The sequence below is a fragment of the Mus caroli genome, chromosome 16, assembly GCF_900094665.2.
Source record: "Mus caroli chromosome 16, CAROLI_EIJ_v1.1, whole genome shotgun sequence".
In the NCBI taxonomy this organism is placed as follows: domain Eukaryota; kingdom Metazoa; phylum Chordata; class Mammalia; order Rodentia; family Muridae; genus Mus; species Mus caroli.
Genome location: NC_034585.1, coordinates 70,235,261 through 70,255,100, shown reverse-complemented (window position 1 = coordinate 70,255,100; position 19,840 = coordinate 70,235,261). Strand labels below are relative to the sequence as shown.

General features: G+C 35.5%; 1 protein-coding gene across 12 annotated transcripts in view; it reads left to right on the top strand.

The window, feature by feature from the left end:
* The window catches only part of Robo2 (roundabout guidance receptor 2), a 1,509,792-nt gene that overhangs the window by 468,801 nt on the left and 1,021,151 nt on the right, over positions 1–19,840 (top strand). The gene's annotated exons all lie outside the window — the stretch shown is intronic.

The following is a 19,840-nucleotide window of genomic DNA, read 5'->3' as shown; positions in this document are numbered from 1 at the left end:
AAAAAAAAAGAAAAGAAAAGAAAGAAATTTAAAAAGCTAAGACAAGTCCCCTTCAGGCATGCAATATCAGCATTGAACAAGCCATCATGTCATTACAAGGATGTCAAACTATTCATTCTTTTTAAAACATTACACAAAGAAGCAATAACCCTCCAGCTCTTCTAGTTTGCTTCCAACAAAGTTGAACTTACCCACATTCCAGGATAGTCCCTTTAGGCAAAGATGTAGAGTTATGGTATGAACAGCATCTAGACAGACTGAGCTCTGAATATAATGCCTCCCTTAACAGAGCAAGAGCCTCTCAGGTTTGTAGCAAAGTGTGATGCTGAGCACATGCAACTGAAAATATCGGTGTTAGAATTTAAATTTAACCAGATTGAACAGCTTAATGTTATGTTCAAGAGAATTGATAAGAATTCATTATTCGATCATGCAGGGCTAGAGATGAAAATATTTTCTACTTTTTAACCTACCCCACTAGAAATAACAAAGGTACCTATATCCTACTAGATTTGAAAATAGTACTGTGCAGTAATTTTGACTAATTTGGTGTTACATGGAATACAATCATGTAACTCCAATGACTTCTAAGAAGAGAAGTTAGATGACTATTCTTCAGAAATCTAGGATGATGGTTGGTGTGTGTGTGTGTGTGTGTGTGTGTGTGTGTGTGTGTGTGTGTGTGCATGTTTCCTTTCCTGAATTTTCCATAGTAAACCTATGATAATATATAGCAGATACAGACAAGTAAAATGGGAGTGACAGATTAAGAAAAGTGTTTCCTGTCTCTAAATTTATAACTTATAAAACGTTTAATCAAAAGAAAACTAGATATTTAGGGGAGCAGAATCCAGTCATTGTTGAGAATGTTTGCCTTCAAAACCAAGAGGGCAGAAACATGATTTCCGAGAGAAAGAACTTGACAAACTGAGAGTTCAAAACGAACAGAATATGCACAGAGTGATTCTGAGGTCCTCTGAATTCTCATTGTGTTCTGTATGTCTCTTTACCTTATCTAATCTAGGGGCTGAGGTGGCACATGGAGGGAGTGTTAGTGTGCATCCCCCCTGCAAAAGAGAACAACCACATTTAAATCTGGCTACAATCCTCCTTAGCTTCATTTAACTGGATGAGAAAAAAATGTAGCAAATTAAGTTTCAAGCCAATCTTGTGTTAGTGATGAAAGTACAAATTCAAAACATCTGTCTCTGGGTTCAATCCTTCTATGCTATTCAATTTCTGGACTGTTCTGGCTTCATGAAGTCTATCACTTCTTTTGAATCTATAGAATTTAATTTCAGAATCTAAATTGAATGCAATAAGTGTGCTAAATTTAAAAAGGAGTGAGGCAGGGAGCGGAAAAGGAGAGGGGGAGAGAAAAGAGGAGAGAAATGGAGAGAAAGAGCAAGAGGGAGGAAGCAATCAAGAGAGAGAGAGAAAGAGAGAGAGAGAGAGAGAGAGAGAGAGAGAGAGAGAGAGAGAGAGAGAGAAGAAAGGACTTTGGAAGTATCTATTTTAAACTTGTTTTTCAAGATAATCAGACAGATCTTTAAGAGGTATACTAAAAAGATTATAATTATGATACAGTTCAAGTACACCACAAAAATCATGTTATACAATGAAGTTTACACAATGTAAATGTCCATTAAAGTTAATATGAAAATGCAAAGAGCCTAAAACTTGTCCAACTTAATCAAAGGAACATATTAAACAACTTCAGATAAGAGAGTCATTTGAAATTAAAAAAATATATATATGAACAAGTGCATCTTTAAGAAAATTGAGGACTGAAAAGATTAACCTCATCAGAAGATATGCTTGATTGGCTCCAAGGAAAGTCCGCTCTCAAAGTGCTGTATTCTAAAAAGATGATGTAGAAATAAAAAGGGATTTGAATGTATGTTTTCCAGTGGAGCCATTTTCCTCTGAAAATTCTCAGGTGTGCCCAAATCTATTTTACCACACTTGAACTACATTGGCTTTTTGCTTAAGTACATACACTTTTTGTGTTGAGAGAACTCTGAAGAAACCTGAGTTCTATTTTAGCTTGTAATCAATTTAAGGAAAAGCATCTCTCCACACTGTGCTCACAACTTCATGACCACATAGATCTGACAGAATGAGAACCTAGAGTGACCCAAGAACAGACAGCACATGTTCAGTCCTGCTGCTTGAAAACTGGTGGAATGCACAAAGAATATTTTCTTGCAAGAGTTCCCCTTTTTATAATGTTCTCCAATTAATTATGATTTCTATAATCTTATATAAATTGAGCCTACATAGTTAGCCTCTCCATAGCACTTATACAACTCCATATTAAAGAATTCTTCCAAACATTTCTAAAGAGAGATACTTGGAGTTGTTGGAACAAACTACACATTTCTTATAGCTGAGAGATACTTTTGGCATTTATTCTAACTAGGCTTTACATAGAGCAATGCACTTACTTCTCACAAAAACTCAAAGAAGTTAAACCTAATTATCACCCTTTTGCACATGAGAAACTTGCCCTTATACTAGCTGAGGCACCAAAGGTCAAACACTTTGCAATCTTTAGTATCAATAATAAGAGGAAATGCTGAATTCTATATCTTGCTCCTTGTTTTGTCATAGATCCCTGAGCAATAAGTGAATGTGATAAATAGTCTCCATGCTAACAATATATTCTTTCAAATGATACTTATATAATTTAAAGAATAATGAAAATGTATCTTTTATTGTGGTTCATCTTTAAATAATGTTATTCATAAAAAGTAGAATAAATCTATCTCCTCCAACGCAGGAGCTAGAGAAAGGACCCAAGGAGCTGAAGGGGGTTGCAGCCCTAATGGAGGAACAACAGTTTGAACCAACCAGTACTCCAGAGCTCCCTGAGACTAGACCACCAACTAAGGAAAACAGATGGTGGGACTCATGGCTTTAGCTGCATAAGAAGCAGAGGATGGCCTTGTCAGTTATCAATGGGAAGAGAGGCCCTTGGTCCTGTGAAGGTTCTATGCCCCAGAATGGGGGAAAGCCAGGACCAGGAAGTGGGAGTGGGTGGGTTGGTAAGCAGGGTATAGGGGAGGGGAGAGGAAGTTTTGGAGTGGAAACTAGGAAAGGGGATAACATTTGAAATATAAAGAATATATCTAATAAAAAGTAGGATATCTTGATTTTTGTTTTCATGTAATAGAAGTGACACCAAAATTCACTAAATACCATCTCATGTTAATAAAAGTTAATTGTCCTTGCTAGTTCTTATCTTTATAACTATATGAATTCTGTACATGATATGCTAAATTCTGGATTCTAAGTTTTATGTCTAAATCAATAGGTCCATCAATTAGAATCATGTTTTCCTACTTTTCTCTCATCATATCATTCTGCGTACCTTTCCACTGTCGACCATAAGACATCTTCTGTCCTATTAATATCAAGATTTCAAATAGAAACTGCACACTACTTTCAGTCCTGGAATTACATGATCTGTATTTATACACCTAAGACTAACTCTTGTGGTCTAATAAAGGGCAACATTTCTGCAGTAAGAACTGTCATCTAGACTTGATTTACATGATTTGTCAGGTTTTCTAAAATTGATGAGAGCTCACCGTTAGTTGACAACTCTCTCGTTGTAACCTTTGTAGCTTGAATCTTATAGACATTGAAAATCTGTTCTGTTTGTTTTCTCTAGAATAGGGCTTAATTGTTGTGCATAATGCTGTGATATGATTCTCAATTTTTACTTCTGGATCAGTGAAACTAAATTAGGCAACAGTGTTCGGAGTACTCACACTGAAGAGAATTATTAAATGCTTGTTCAGCACCATTAGGCTGCTCATAAAGCAATTGCCAATAAACAGTTTAGAAAAGATGAATTTATTACATGTATATATTTGATAGTCACAACCTGGTAACTATCCCACCTGCTCACACAGGCTTCAAGTACAGAGATGGAAAATGTTTTTGACCGTGGAATAACAAAGCAATAAACAGCTTTCCACTACATTAAGTATAAAGGTGAATTTGAAGAGTCTGGTAATTGGAAAAGTCATTTGCTGTAATAATCTTCACCATCAAGAATCCTGTGTCTATTGGAATTCCAGATAATGGAAACACAGATACATCAACATATTTAGAGAAAGAATTAGACCCCTTTATTCTCCTGAGAAGTGGGAGCTTTTTTTCTTTACTTGGTAGAGGTGTGGAGAATAGAAAAGTGCCACAGACTAACCCCTTCTGGGTCTCCCATCTGCACAGAGCGGGCTCTGGTTGTAGGTGGGCAAAGGAGTCGGTGGAAGTGGGGTGACAAACAGACTCGACACAAGGGAGTGTGGATCTGAATGCAATTTGTCAAATCGAGCATCAAACTCTTTATACAGAAGAAAATGGGGAAGTAAGGTGACAATGCCAGCAAGGTACAAAGAGGTTACTGGATTCTTACACAAAATAAAGGAATACAAATATGGAAGAAGTGGTAGGAACCAACTGGGATAAAATTCAATGTTAACAACTGGGATCAAAAACAGCTCCACCTAAGATCCACTTAATCTTAGAAGCCAGGGGCAAGGGCTTAGTTCCTATTCTAGTCTATTGTATAGTCCACCTTTCCCCTCGGTCATTGTAAATACTTGTATAGGGGTGTAGCTCAGCTATCTATAGTTCAAAGTATCTACTCTGGTTCCTCCTTAGATCACAAACTTCCTTCATCCTAGATAATGGTAAATTCCTGTGTAGGGTGGTGACTTAGCTATTCATGCCCAGGGTGGGATCAAGGACTGCCTAGAATCTAACTTAACTATATGTCAAAAAAAAAAAAAAATCAATCCTTATGAGCACTTGTAATAAAGTAATATTAAGGGAAAGCACATAGATCCATTTACCAACTTAAGCAAGGACATTGGAGCATTCGTTATACAGGATGCCACGATTCCAGGAGACTAAGTTTCTGTGAACTTTTCACCTTAGGACAGTGCCCAGGTATGTGGGGCCTGTTGCTCTTGTCACTACTACAGTTGATGTAGCAGAAAAAAAAGAAAATGTTCATGTAAAATAATGTTGAAAATACTAACAGTGGGAAATCTAAGAATATTTCCAAAAAATGTACTCTTTTATACCATTTTATATAAATGAACATTAATTTTAAGGTTTTTTTTTAGTTTTTAGTAACAAAATGTAACATCCACTATTTCATTTAACTTATTTTTCTTCTTAGTATGTCATCTGAATTTCTTAGAGGGTAAGAATTTGAGTCCTTCTGAAAATATAAAAGGGTCAGTAAATGTTTCTATGATAAAACAATTTAATATTAGATTTTACTGAAACTCGATCATAGTATTGATGAGAAGTATCAATGTGAGTTATTCCACTCACAAAACTTATAAATACCATGAAATATCAAAGTTATATCACGCTAAAATATTGATACTAGGACTACATCTTTATTTTCAATAGATTTTAAGAAGCTCTTTATTCAATTGCATAATTCTATTTGAAAAAGATTTAAGGGTATATAAAAAAGCATTTTGGAATATAAGTGGGGCATATTTTTCATAGAGATAAGTTTAAAAAAAACTCTAAAATATCTTAAATAACATCCATAGAGCCTAGATAATGCTGTGAATGTAATCAATCACAACGTTTGAATGGCTCAAGATCACAAATGTTAATTTAGCACAAAGTAAAATTTTCAGTGTTCACAAATGTCTTTCCAGGGAGATAGCTCTTCATACTGCTGCACAGGGTCACAGGCTGATTTAAGGGGTCATGTAAAATGTTGGAACACCAGGGAAATAAGAGAAAGCTTTACAGCATTTCATCCAGAAAGTAGCAAGTCAACTCTGGATTTCCAATTTGATCTTTCACATGGGTTGATCACATGACAGCTCTTACTGCAAAGGGGATCAGCAAGAGGTAATCCTAGTGCTTATAAAGGAACAACAACAACAAAAACGGATTATTGGCAAACTTTCATGTGATCTGCCTCTCTGTAAAAAACAACATGATCTGTTCCAGTATCCATAGTGGGTTAAAGAGAAACATAGCACACTCTAAATATGCTTTTGTTTTTAAGAAAATTAAAAACACTAGGTGTTGTGTATATTTCTTTTAAACCAAATGGGCCATCACAGGATTAATTTATTAGATAACCATGAATACTCAAACTGGCATGAAGACATTGATTGACCCCTCACAACAACAAATCTTATGATAGCTATTCAATCACTAATTTCTAAAAAAAAACAAAAAAACAAAAAAAACATATCTATCTAGTACAAAGAATTTCATAACAGCAGAACATTCTATGAGTACAGAGGCTATGATTCTGTCCTTTTCATCAGTTGACATTTTATATTTGGTATAACCAAATTCTTTTTGTCTACCATCAGCTCTCCAAAGAGGACATTGATGAGATATCCAGTGATACAAGAGTTTCACTGTCCCTTTAAAGACTTTGACTCCAGTATAGTACATCCTATAAATCAATAAATCATGAGGAGACCATACATATTTGAACATTTGATATCATTAGATTTAATATTGACTTTTCAAGAGTCAAAACAATGATGACAAAGAAGACAAAAGCATGTATGAATGAAACGTTTCTTTCCTCTGGGCGATAAGGTATGAAAATGACTGGAGAAGACTGGAATGGTTCACAGTTGCAGAGGCCTGCCAACTGGAGCAAGGTGGTCCGGCTTATTAATTACTTTTGTTGCTGTGGCAAGACACCATGACCGATACAACTTATTAAATTAACGGTCTATTTTGGCTCATATTTCCAGAAGGAAAATCTATAATGCCAAAGGAAGGCACAATAACATATAGCCAAACGGGATGCTATGAGAATGAGTCTTTAAACACATAAATACAGTGGAAATAATGAATCAAGTGGATTGAGGCTATGAGCTTTCAAAGCCTACTTCCAGTGGTATATTTTATCCTTCAAGGCCCCACTTGCTAAACGTTCCACAACTTCCCCAAGTAGAACCATCACCAGAGGATCAACCTTTGAAACCTATGAGCCCATAGGGGATATTTCTCATCCAATTCACCATCTTCCCTGTTTAGTAAGAAAGAGAAATGCTTGATGTTTTCCTTTGAATTTGTTTTTTTCATATTATGCATCTGTCCTTCTGTCAGATTTATCTTATAAAGAGAGTTAAACAGCAACATTATTATGAAACACATTATTTTAATTTGGAGCTTTTGGATGACAAATTGGACATTGAATCATTTAAGAGGATAAATCAAAATTGGCAAACACAGGCTTCTTAATGATTTGTCTTAGGTTTCTTGTCCCTTTGGAAGAACGCATAGTTGTTGCTCTTTTAAATTGAAGAAATCTTTATATAATATTACCATCTTCTTTTTAAAACATATACTCTACATAAATACATACTTTCTTGTAAATGGATCTTTTATTTGCCTAACATAATTGTCATCTCAGCGTCTTACTGCTAAATAAGCTCTCCCTGTCTAGTTCTTGCTGAAATTTGGATGGCTGTTTCAACTCAGTGGATCTGGCTTAAACTCCTCTCCAAGTTGACTGAATCAATCTGGTTTCTTTCAGCTTTGGACTGAATTGCTAGGCTTGGCCTCAAACTAACTCTGGTGATTTTTTTCTAAGCTTCTGGCTCCCTCTGATCCTTATGCTTAACTGCCTCTGCAGACAAGCGCTGAACTACATGAAGTCACTAACAAACTCCACTCCACTGCACTGCACTCACTGCACTGAAATGAACTCCTTTGAACTAAATTCTACTGAACTCAAATGAACTACCATCTCCATCCTGTCTCTTCTCAGGAGAGTTTGTGTATAGCACTCTGATTCATTCTATCAAATCTTTCTCTGATTAGTCACTTTGTGTGCCCATCAATGAGATGTCACTTTCAAACATCGCTCTTTCCGACTACAAATTAACCTTAGCTTCATCTTTTGGGATTAAAGATGTGTACTAAGGGTGTGTCTGTATTCCAGCTTGAGGGATTTGAATTCCTCTACATGTTCTATTGGTAAGGTGACCTTCCAAGTAAACCTCCTCTATGCAATTAAGCATCTTTGAATTAACCAAAGGAGGGAATTATTATAATTATTATTTTACAACATAAACTTTTATCTTACAACACCTACAACACCTGGTTTGGTAGTCAGTATTCAAAGAGGTACTCAGTAAAAAATAACTCTTCAATTAAAGCTTGATTGCTGGAAATAATGAATACATTAATATATCAATATGTGACTTGATGATACTGTGTAGCAAGTAAGGAACAGAGACCATTTGTAAATTTGTAGAGCATGTTGGTGCTTGTTTATATGCTTATAACATCTGCAACCTAAAAATGTTTCCTTACATTTTATGCATAGATGCAATGGTTCCTTGAAAATGTTAAAGATGAAAAGGAAGAAAAGACTTTCATTGAATGTGATTACCTGTTATCTATTAATTCTAACCCAAGCATCAACTCAAGAAACTGTTTTATTATTTAATTAAAATCACAGTCTAGAAATCTGTATCTGTCAGTGTCATGGTCATTGTTAAGGAGATCAGAAATTATAAGAGAGAACACAACCTCCAACATCACTGCATACAAATTAAGGACATGATATAAATACAAGGACAAATACTTTTGGATGAATTGTTCAATATGAAGAAAAGCTTTGTATACAGGATGTCCTACTGTGGTCTTTAAGAAAGTAATAATGTAGGCAAAACTTTACAAATATATTTCCATATGGAATGCTTTTATTATCAGAGAGCTCAGCAATTTAGAACATATTAGAAACTTAAGTTTACCTAGCTTTGTCACTCTTCCTAGTGACAACTGAATTGGTCTGGTCCAGAATTAGCGCATTTTACTCAATGGCTGTACATCATTGGCCAACACAAACAATAGCCACTAGAGAAAAAAGAAGGTTCAATTAATTTGTTGCTACTGAGTATTTTTCATTTGCTATGAGAGTTGTCTTTTCTATTAAACCCATGCTTTGCTGATTAATTTTTAAACTATTTATAAAGCAAAGAAATAATGAAACTATGATATTCATTTAGATGGTGATCCTAATTTTTAAAAACCATGTAGATAAATTAAAAATTATGAATTATGTGTGTGTATGTATATATATACACACACATATATATATATATATATATATAATTGATTTATTTAACCATTCCAAAGTTTAGAAGTTAGACAGAGTTTGTTATCTTTTCTGTATAGTAATCCCAGCAAATATTATGCATTAGTATAATCCTATAAGGAGATTTAAGATGTATTTGCTTTTATTGACTGCTTTTCCTTTCCATTCCATTCATTTAAAAAGTAAAAAGTAAAGGAAGCAGGAAAATGACCTAATTCTAACGTGCAAGTGTCCACATTAACCCATAAGTTCATTAAAGAAGAAATTTTTGGATTTACTTGCCTTTCTGCTGCATCCCTCTGTGATGCACATTATTCCAATGCTACTTTAGATTGATTGCTGACAGTGGTGTCCTTCATTATGCATGTAAGGAATTAAGTCTGAGGAATAGGATTTTTCAGTTTCACTCCATGAATATACAAGAAGGCTAGGACTTCCATGTGCTGATAATCAGACAATAAATGTCTCATTACCATGTTTAAACCACAAACAAGTTAAAAAATTGTATTACATTGATAGTTATCAACACTTCCTTTTGAAGTTTAGATATGAAAAATATATTCAAAAGTGAATGAGCTCTTACTGATAACCACAGGAACTCTAGTATTGTCAAATCTAATGTAGAATTATTGTACTATTATTCTGCTTAGGTATAAACATTGCAAATTCAAAGAAGATAAAAATCCAGTAGTAAATGTCACAAGTGCCAAGTAGCACTTTGACATTAAATTTTATACATAAGGTAAATAATGTGATATGATTCACACATACTCCACAATCTTTAAAAACAATCTCAAGTAGCCAAAATTAAGTAATTCCTTTTATGATTAATAACTGGGTACTAGCCTATAGATACTGTTGGGAACCACAAGCATTGACCTATTTCACAAAATTATTTTAAAAGATTCTGAATTAGCTATACTTGCTTTTTATACATATAGCTTTCTCATCTAGAAATAGAAGAATGGTAACTCATCCAGAGAAACAGACAAAAACATGTTCCATCAAATTATGTTTTATCTTTCAGAAAAATACATAAATATAAGATTAATAGAAGTAATGTAAAGTCTATAAAAGGATATATTTAGTCTCTTATTAATACAAGAATAAATATGTAAAGTTTTTACCTTTCTATTGAACTTAGGTTTAATATTTATTGAGAGATCTATTGAGAAACAACAGGTAAGTAACAAGTAATAAAAATATGCTAAAATCTAGTGATTGACATCTGTGTAACAGGATAGAATATTCAGGCATTGTATCTTGATGCAGTGTTATCTTGATACTATGTATTATTTATATACATTAGAATCATATCCCTTGAAAAACATATAAAACTTAAGAATCACAGGACATTAATATGTAGGTAGCTTCATAATTTAAGACTAAATATAAAATAAATGTGTAGAAAATGTTTATAGCTTTGATATAAAGCTGAATTTAAGTATATCACATATTTTAACCATATTTACCAAAATCCATGCCTGCCCTTGGGTCTTTTCATCATTTCCCCTCTGACTTGTTAACCTCCTTGTCTCAGTATCCCTTCTGTTTTCATGTCATTTACATACAAATAGTTACCTAGTATTGTTTTCAGTCACTGTGATAAAATACATAACTAAATCAACATTTGAGAGAAATGGTATACTAGGCTACAATTCCAGGTTACAGTTCGTCATTGCTCAGAAACAGAGCAGCAAGAATGTTAAGGAGTTATTCACATCTACTCAAGAGCAGAGAGAACATGAAGGTGTTGATGTTCGCACATGATCAGCACCCTCTCTACACCTATACACAGTACAGGATCTCTTGCCTAAGGAATAATGCCACCCAATGTGAACTGGGTTCTGTCACATCCTTTTTCATAGTTAGCACAATACTTTACAGAGTTAACTGTATGATAACTTGATTTAGGCAATCCCTTAATGAGACTTTCTTTCCAGATGTTCTATATAGTGGCAAGTTCTCAAGTAAATCCAACACTCTTATATATCGACAAAGAATCCCAAAACATACAAATAAGACAAACTATGATATTTGTCTTTCTCAAGCTGCCTTACTTCATTTAATATGATGATCTCTACTTACATTTGTTTTGCCGCAAATGGCAGAAAAACATTTTGCCTAAGTGTGTGTGTGTGTGTGTGTGTGTGTGTGTGTTATGTATTTTCTTTCAGGTGCTAACCATCACCTACCCTGATTCTAAATCTGAGTCATTGTGAATCATTTTTCAATAGTCATGGTTGTGCAAGGATCATTAATGGACATATAATGTGTGAAATAATTTGTAAAAATTTCATTATTCATGATTTGTGGACAATTTTCAAATCTAGTATTAATATTATTTGGGGGAAAGGTGGACTGAGATAAAGGAGAAAATGTAAAAAATACAAATTGTCAGTTATCAAAATCCTGTCTTTATTTTTAAAGATGCTTTATTTCCTATGGTCTCTGGTGTGTTTGTGCTATCTCCTGTTGGTTAGGGGGCTTGCTGTTTAAAACTAACAACAAAGAGAATAAGAGCAAACCACTCATGTAAAAATTTAAAAAGTCAGATTCAATCCTTTCAGATTTTTCACTTCTTTATCTAATCCTCTTCCCTTCCGACATCCTTATGAACAGCAACTTCAAACATATCTAGGCTCCTGAGTGAATACAGACATCCTATCTATTCCTTCATGTGACTCTAGGCTGTGACCCAAATAATTCTATGTTTGCTTTGTATAATAGATGTAGCCTTTTGGAATTTCTGAAAGTGACATTTTTAAGACTATTGGAGGAAATCAGAACTGGAAAGATAAGTATAATGCAAAAGTGAAATAATAAATATCTTCAAAGTATCAAACTTCCATTCAACTATGTTGTATTATGCATTCAAGTGAATCGTCTCTCTTTTCAGCTTACTAAGCTGGGTTCTTTCCTTTTCATTCCTAATTTGAATTTCCAAAGTCTAGAGAAAATGCATTTGACCTAGTTTTTTATACTTAACTCTATATAAATACACAAAGTTTTGAAGACACTTAAAAATGAACAGATTGTTAAAACAAACTTAATATTCATAAAACAGTATTGACTCAGTGTTATGAGAAATATAGGAAGATTTTTAAAAATGCTATACTAAAATATAATAAATTAATTTTATGATACAGTCATTGATTTCAAAATTATTTTTACTTCAAGTATAATAAATAGATATGAAAGGAAACTGTCAGGTGGTGGTGGCACACACCTCTAATCCCAGCACTTGGGAGGCAGAGACAGGCAGATTTTTGAGTTCGAGGCCAGCCTGGTCTACAAAGTGAGTTCCAGGACAACCAGGGCTATACAGAGAAACCCTGTCTCAAAAACCCAAAAAAAAAAAAAAAAAAGAAAAAAGAAAACTATCAAAGTATATTACAAGTTGGATGGTAAATACTTATTCTTTTTGATATTTATTTTGTCCAAAAAATCATTTAATTACATACAGACTTATTATATACTAAATCATGATATAGATTTAATTTATTGACATTAATAACAGACAAAACTTTAAAGTCATTTGTTATGTTTCATTCTAAAGAAATATCTTGTTCTTTATTCTGTCAGATTTGATGATCTGTTTAAGTTTTGCTTTTTGGCCCTGTTTTCCTTTTCAGTAAAGTTGGTATAATAGCATTCAAGCCAATCAGAGAGTTCAAATTCTCCTTTTATTTTTGCCTAAACACCTGCAGGTACAATCTGGCCATCTCCCATTTACAACACATATGACTGGATTTATGATGGCAGAGACAGTTGCTTAGGGTCTATTATGGGAATTAAATGGCTCCTTTTATATATTTCATCAACCCAGGAGGTCAGTGAAATCAGCTGATGCCCAAGGTTTCAGTCAGGGCAATTATCACGGGGTAACACACAATCTGGATATGATACTGTCCACTGCTGTCACTCATATCTAAGTCTATCCTTTTAGGGTAATTTACATCTTATATAAGAACATACCCTGACTTTCTTAAAACACAAATTATAGCTTTAATCTTTATATGTGGGTGTCATATGAAATCTTCAGCAATGGGGTATGGAGGTAGCACAGACAGTTCAGGTTTGCCTTGTAAGCATGAAGACCTGAGTTCCTAGATCCCTAGGACACACTTTCAAAATGTGTGGTATCATGTTCTTGTAATGTCTCTTCTGGAGAAACAGAGCTCTCTGCAGATTACTTAGAGCAGCTAGCCAGACACCCAACCTCAAGGACAGGGAAAGTTCCAGGCCAGAGAGAGATTATATCCTTTTAAAAAAGAAAGAACAAGTTGGGGCTGGGGATAGTTCTCAGTGGGCCGATCATAAGCATTTGAGTTGAAATCTTCCATATAAAGAGCCTGTTATGTTAATCCCATGATTGGAGAGAATAGTCAGGCTAATTCTTAGATTCATTAGCTAGTCAGTCAATCTGAGTGAAATGGTTAGCTTCTGGTTCAATGAGAGACAGAGAACACCATGCTTTGGTTCTCTATGTTTGTATACAGGCATGAAAACACACTTTCATGTGTCTGTACTACACACACACACACACACACACACACACACACACACACACAGAGACACACACCACACACCAAGGTTGCCCTCTGGTCTCCACATTCATCTGTACAAACATATAAATACACTTGCACATGTACATACACACACACACACACACACACACACACAAAGAGACAGAGACAGAGACAGAGACAGAGACAGAGACAGAGACAGAGAAGGAGAGAGGAAGACAGAGACAGAGAGTCAGAAAGACAGAGGCAGAGAGACTGGGGACAGAGAAAGAAAGGATACTCGGGTCATTGGTCAACAGACTTTCCAAGAAGACAAAATGCTTACAAAACAACCTCCAGTCACTGTCCTATGGCTAATGCTGGCCTTACCATTTAAGGTTGTTCTTCCTCAGCACCAGCATCCATTTCAGTGTCCTTGCATCCTTTGTAGGCTGCACTGGTGATTTCAATGTGATGTGTAACATTCATGATCAAATCTTTCCTTTCGATGGAAGTCAGAAATCACTTTCTTTTTCTACATTGGGCTATTGTTGTCAACCTTGCTTTCTTATCCTTTATTCCTGGTCATAAAAGCTCCAGAATTGCTATGTTGCATAGCCTAGGTCTTTGGTGGATGCCTCTGTATCACATTGTGATGCCCTAGATCATTAAGGTTATGAATGTCAATCACGTTCCGCAACACAGTAACTTTTCCTATCTGAACCTCCAACAGCATGTGAAATACCAAAGAGTAGGTGGTAGTTGCAGTTTTCTAACCAATTAAAAAAATCTTTCTATGTGCCTAGTTGCTGTATCCACTCAGTAAGAGCCTGCCCAACTTGATCTTGTCAGGTAAATATACTGATTCAGGATCACTTGATAATACTTAAGCAAAGAAGTGAACAGAAGCTCAGATGAGATAACGAGAGAGGCAGAGGAGAAAAGAATGGGAGTTAAATACGTAATCATATAATCAAAGGGGGACCATGCTCATCTTTAAAATGCATTTCACAGTCTGGTACATCTCATAGATAACGGATTGTGAATGTATGCTGTATTTATTCATCAGTCTTCCATCTAGCTTTCTGATGTTAATAACACTGTGGCTAAAGATCAATGAGTAGAGTCTGAGACGCATTAGAGTGCCAAGACCTCTTTACTGAAGATGTGTAACTAACCTAAAAATATTCCCAGTTCTATGGCCTTGGTATTTTAAAAACACCTGAAGGGTTATGACACCGTGGCCTACCCCCAGGACTGACTTTTCTTTGTTTCGTACAACCCCACTCTGTAGATCCATTGCCTCTCTAGGGACCTCTCTCAGTGCCACTGGAAAACACATGCTTTGTTTCTATCTCTATCTCCAGGGCTCAGCTCTCCATTAGGCTAATCTCAAAGAGGAGATTTGGTCTTAAGACCCGTGCCCTTTCATTGGTAGAAATGAGTTCATTTGAAAGACAGGAAACAAAGGAAAATTTACTACCCAGTGACACACACACACACATACACAAGACACAGAGAGAGGAGGGAGGGGGAGAGAGACAGAAGCAGAGGTAGTGACAGTGACAGAGACAGAGAGATTATTTTTGTAATATATTTAAATTTTGTTGTGGTTATTATGATTTGAAGGATTTGCTACACCCCCTTGTTACCTTCATCTACTAGGGGATTAGGGATTTTCCCACACTTAGATCATATAATTCCCAAATAAAGCCACAGAAGCTTTTATATTTATAATAACCATTAAAGCACTAGAGCTGGACAGATATCAAGCCTCTGTGCTATTGTGTCTACTTCCCTGTAAATAATCCAGGATATCATTTGCCATGTTCCTCCTGGGAAGTTCCTGCTCTTATAGACCAGCCTTCATGGCCATAAGCTCAGGATTGAACTACCCCATGGCAACTTCCTTTCTTTATCCCCCCTCTCTCTTCATGGTCCCTGCCTGTGTCACCTAACCTTCATTCTGCGCCCTCTTTTCTGCATAGTCCAGGTTGAAGGCATCTTTATTAACCAATCAGGGATAATTTGGGGACAAAGTTTACACTAGCAAATCTGGAAAATAGTATTCTGTCCCAAAATTCATAATAGTGATCCACATCTTGTGGATGAAGAACGAATGTCCAAGTTTAGCCATTTCCATAATTTTATTTTATAAGTAAGATAAATAATTCATATAAGTGTTGGTAATGAGTGCATTAATTTCATTGCAAGTAGTAAGTTCTACTTGCAACGTAACAGGATCCTTCTATTAGATAGGGAAGGATTTTCAGGAAGATCACATACACAAAGATTTGACTTCAAAGTCATAGACAGTGTGGTTTGTATTTTAACCTTTTTTTGGGTTATATGGAGAATGATTTTAAAGTCAAAAGTGGATAAGGTTTCAAAGCAGAATTCGCCTCATTCATAAATATTTTATAACAAATAGTTCTATTGAAGTTCCTAGTGATGAGTTTCATGTACAACTACGTTTGGCGATGCTTCATTTCATAGTAGAAAGCTATGGCTGGCTTTTCACTTGCTCCAGATCTGGATGCACTCAGATGTACAGGTCACCTTGCCAATTCTGAGTTTTGTACAGTCAAAGTATTGGGACCATATGTTACAGCTGGTATTTGGATATCTGAGAGCCTTTTCCACTTATAGATCAACTACTTAATTCACAATAGTGTAAACTTATCAGGACAAAATATATATTAGTCCTTAGGAATATAATTTTTATTAATAAAACAAAGATATGCTGATAGCATTTTAAAAGATAAAAGAATAGTTAAGAGCAGACTTTTTATATATGAAAAAGAATGTAATTACCTATTCATTCATATGAAATAAGAAGAAACAAAATGCAAGGTTATTTTATATGATCATCTTATGATATATAATTACATATGTTGACATATCAGTATATTATCAATAAGTAGATGGTATCATAAACCTACATAGTAACTTTAATTTTATTTTTAAGTTACTTAATAATTTAGCCATTGTTATATATCAATTATGTCACCTGATAAGTAATAATTATTACATTAAAAGACCCAAAGATTACAACATAGTGTTAGAGAAAGTTGAAGTGATTTATATATTTAAATTTTAACTCAATATCTCTTTGATAATTTTTTCTCATCTGTTCAGAATTGTGTCAAACCATTAAAAGAACATACTTAAAATGTGGCAGAAACAGTGAGTGCTCACAATATATGTACTCCTTTATTCGCAGTCCTGCTTTGCGATAAAGTCAGAGCCATGTGACCAGAGCTGCCTGATAGACCATTAGTGTACATGTGCTATTTTGTGACTAGACAAGCTAATTACTATTGGGTTCTTTATCCCTGTGTTCCCTGCCACAGTGACCCTGAAAGCCATAAGTTCACCTAGTTAGCATCATTATAGGAGGAAAGGACATCTGACACATATACTGGGATTTCTGTGAATTGAAAACTCTCATTTGTTGCAGTATGGTAACAAATACTAGATGAACAAGGTTTGGAAGGATCAATCCAGCTAACGAATGTTCAAAGAGTTTATACAACCTGTGTTTAATAAATCTTAGGACATCTATGCCAGTATATTTAAGAATCATTCCTTTAAAATCTTTATCCAAAGGTGTGTTTTCAAGCATGAGATTGGCACAGTGCAACAGTGGGTCTGTCACAGATTTCTGCAGGGAAAATACCAATCACTTACAAAAACTCTTATTGGTAAAAATTCTTTCCCAATCTGTTGGTGGCTTTTTTGTCTTATTAATAGTATCCTTTGCCCTACAGAAGCTTTGCAATTTTATGAGATCCCATTTGTCGATTTTTGACCTTACAGCACAGGCCATTGCTGTTCTGTTTAGAAATTTTTCCCCTGTGCCCATATCTTTGAGGATTTTCCCCACTTTCTCCTCTATAAATTTCAGTGTCTCTGGTTTTATGTGGAGTTCTTTGATCCACTTAGACTTGCTAGATCCAGCAATACCTTTCCTGGGCATATATCCAGAAGATGTTCCAACCGGTAATAAGGACACATGCTCTACTATGTTCATAGCAGCCCTATTTATAATAGCCAGAAGCTGGAAAGAACGCAGATGCCCCTCAACAGAGGAATGGATACAGAAAATGTGGTACATTTACATAATGGAGTACTACTCAGCTATTAAAAACAATTAATTTATGAAATTCTTGGGCAAATGGATGTATCTGGAGGATATCATCCTTAGTGAGGTAACCCAATCACAAAAGAAGTCACTTGATATGCACTCATTGATAAGTGGATTTTAGCCCAGAAACCTAGAATACCCAAGATACAACTTTCAAAACACAAGAAAATCATGAAGTAAGACCAACATGTGGATACTTCATTCCTCCCTAGAATAGGAATAAAATGTCTATGGAAGGAGTTGCAGAGACAAACTTTGGAGCTAAGATGAAAGGATGGAACATTCAGAGACTGCCCCACCCTGGGGTCCATCCCATAAACAGCCACCAAACGCAGACACTATTGCATACATAAGCAAGATTTTGCTGAAGGGACCCTGATATGGCTGTCTCCTATGAGGTTTTGCCAGTGCCTGGCAAATACAGAAGTGGATGCTCACAGTCATCTATAGGATGGAACACAGGGCCCCCAATATAGGAGCTAGAGAAAGTACCCAAGAGCTGAAGGGGTCTGTAACCCTATAGGTGGAACAACAATATGAACTAATCAGTAACCTCATAGTTCATGTCTCTAGTTGCATATGTAGCAGAAGATGGCCTAGTCAGCCATCACTGGGAAGAGAGGCCCCTTGGTCTAGCAAATTTTATATGCCCCAGTACAGGGGAATGCCAGGGACAAGAAATGGGAATGAGTGGGTACGGGAGCAGGTTGGGGGGAGGGTATAGGGGACTTTTGGGATTGCATTTGAAATGTAAATGAAGAAAATATCTAATAAAAAAGAAAACCAGAGACACAGCTATTGGGGGGGGGGGGTTACTGGCTAATTCATATTGTTTTTCTTTCTATAGGGTTGCATACTCCTTTACCTCCTTGGGTACTTTCTCTAGCTCCTTCATTAGGGGCCCTGTGATGCATGCAATAGATGACTGTGGGCATCCTCTTCTGTATTTGCAAGGCATCTGCATAAACTCACATGAGAGAGCTATATAAGGGTCTGTCAGCAAAATCTTTCTGGCATATGCAAATGTGTCTGAGTTTGGTAGTTGTATATGGAATGGATCCCTGGGTGGGACAGTCTCTGTATGGTCTTTTCTTTTGTCTTTGCTCCAAACTTTGTCTCTGTAACTCCTTCCATGGGTATTTTGTTCCCCAGTCTAAGAAGGAATGGAGTAATCCACACTTTGGTCTTCCTTCTTCTTGAGTTTCATGTGTTTTGCAAATTGTATCTTGGATCTTCTAAGATTTTGGGCTAATATCCACTTATCAGTGAGTGCATATCATGTGTGTTCTTTTGTGATTGGGTTACCTCACTCAGGATAATATCCTCCAGATGCATCCATTTGCCTAAGAATTTCATGAATTTATTGTGGTTAGTTGCTGAGTAGTACTCCATTGTGTAAATACACCACATTTTAATAACATGGTTTTTGCAGGAGGAGATCAAGACCTTTCATTCTGCTCCTACCAATATTGATGTCCATGCTCTACATCCCCCCACTTCTACTGCAACCTCTGTCTTACTTACTTACTTACTTACTTTATTTATTTATTTATTTATTTATTTATTTTTGCTTCTGTGATTCCATATATATGTAATTCATTCTTGTATTTGCCATTCTCTCTAGGACATAGAATGACTGTCTTTACAGAACCAACATTATTAACTGGTATCTTTCAGAACTTAAAATTCAGCCAAAAAAGTCTTACAGTTTATACTGTCTGTAACTTTCTTATTTGGTTTCAACATGTCTGCTGGCATCTTGTCATCTACCATAGCTGCTTCATTGGTTTGCCAAGACTGCATGAGTACCATTTAATCACCTGTTCGGAGATTTTAAGATTTGTGAGGGTAGAAAGAAAGATTGAATAAATATGTCAGCCTTGTTCTGTACCTATCTCTTTCTTTACATGTGTATATACTGAGTGGGAGTACATCCGGTTCTACAGGATATGTATATTTTCTCATCTTAGATGTGAAACAGTACATTATTTCATTTTCAGATCTAATTCCAGTTCTTCACAAACTATTCCACAAAATAGAAGCAGAAGGTACTCTACCCAA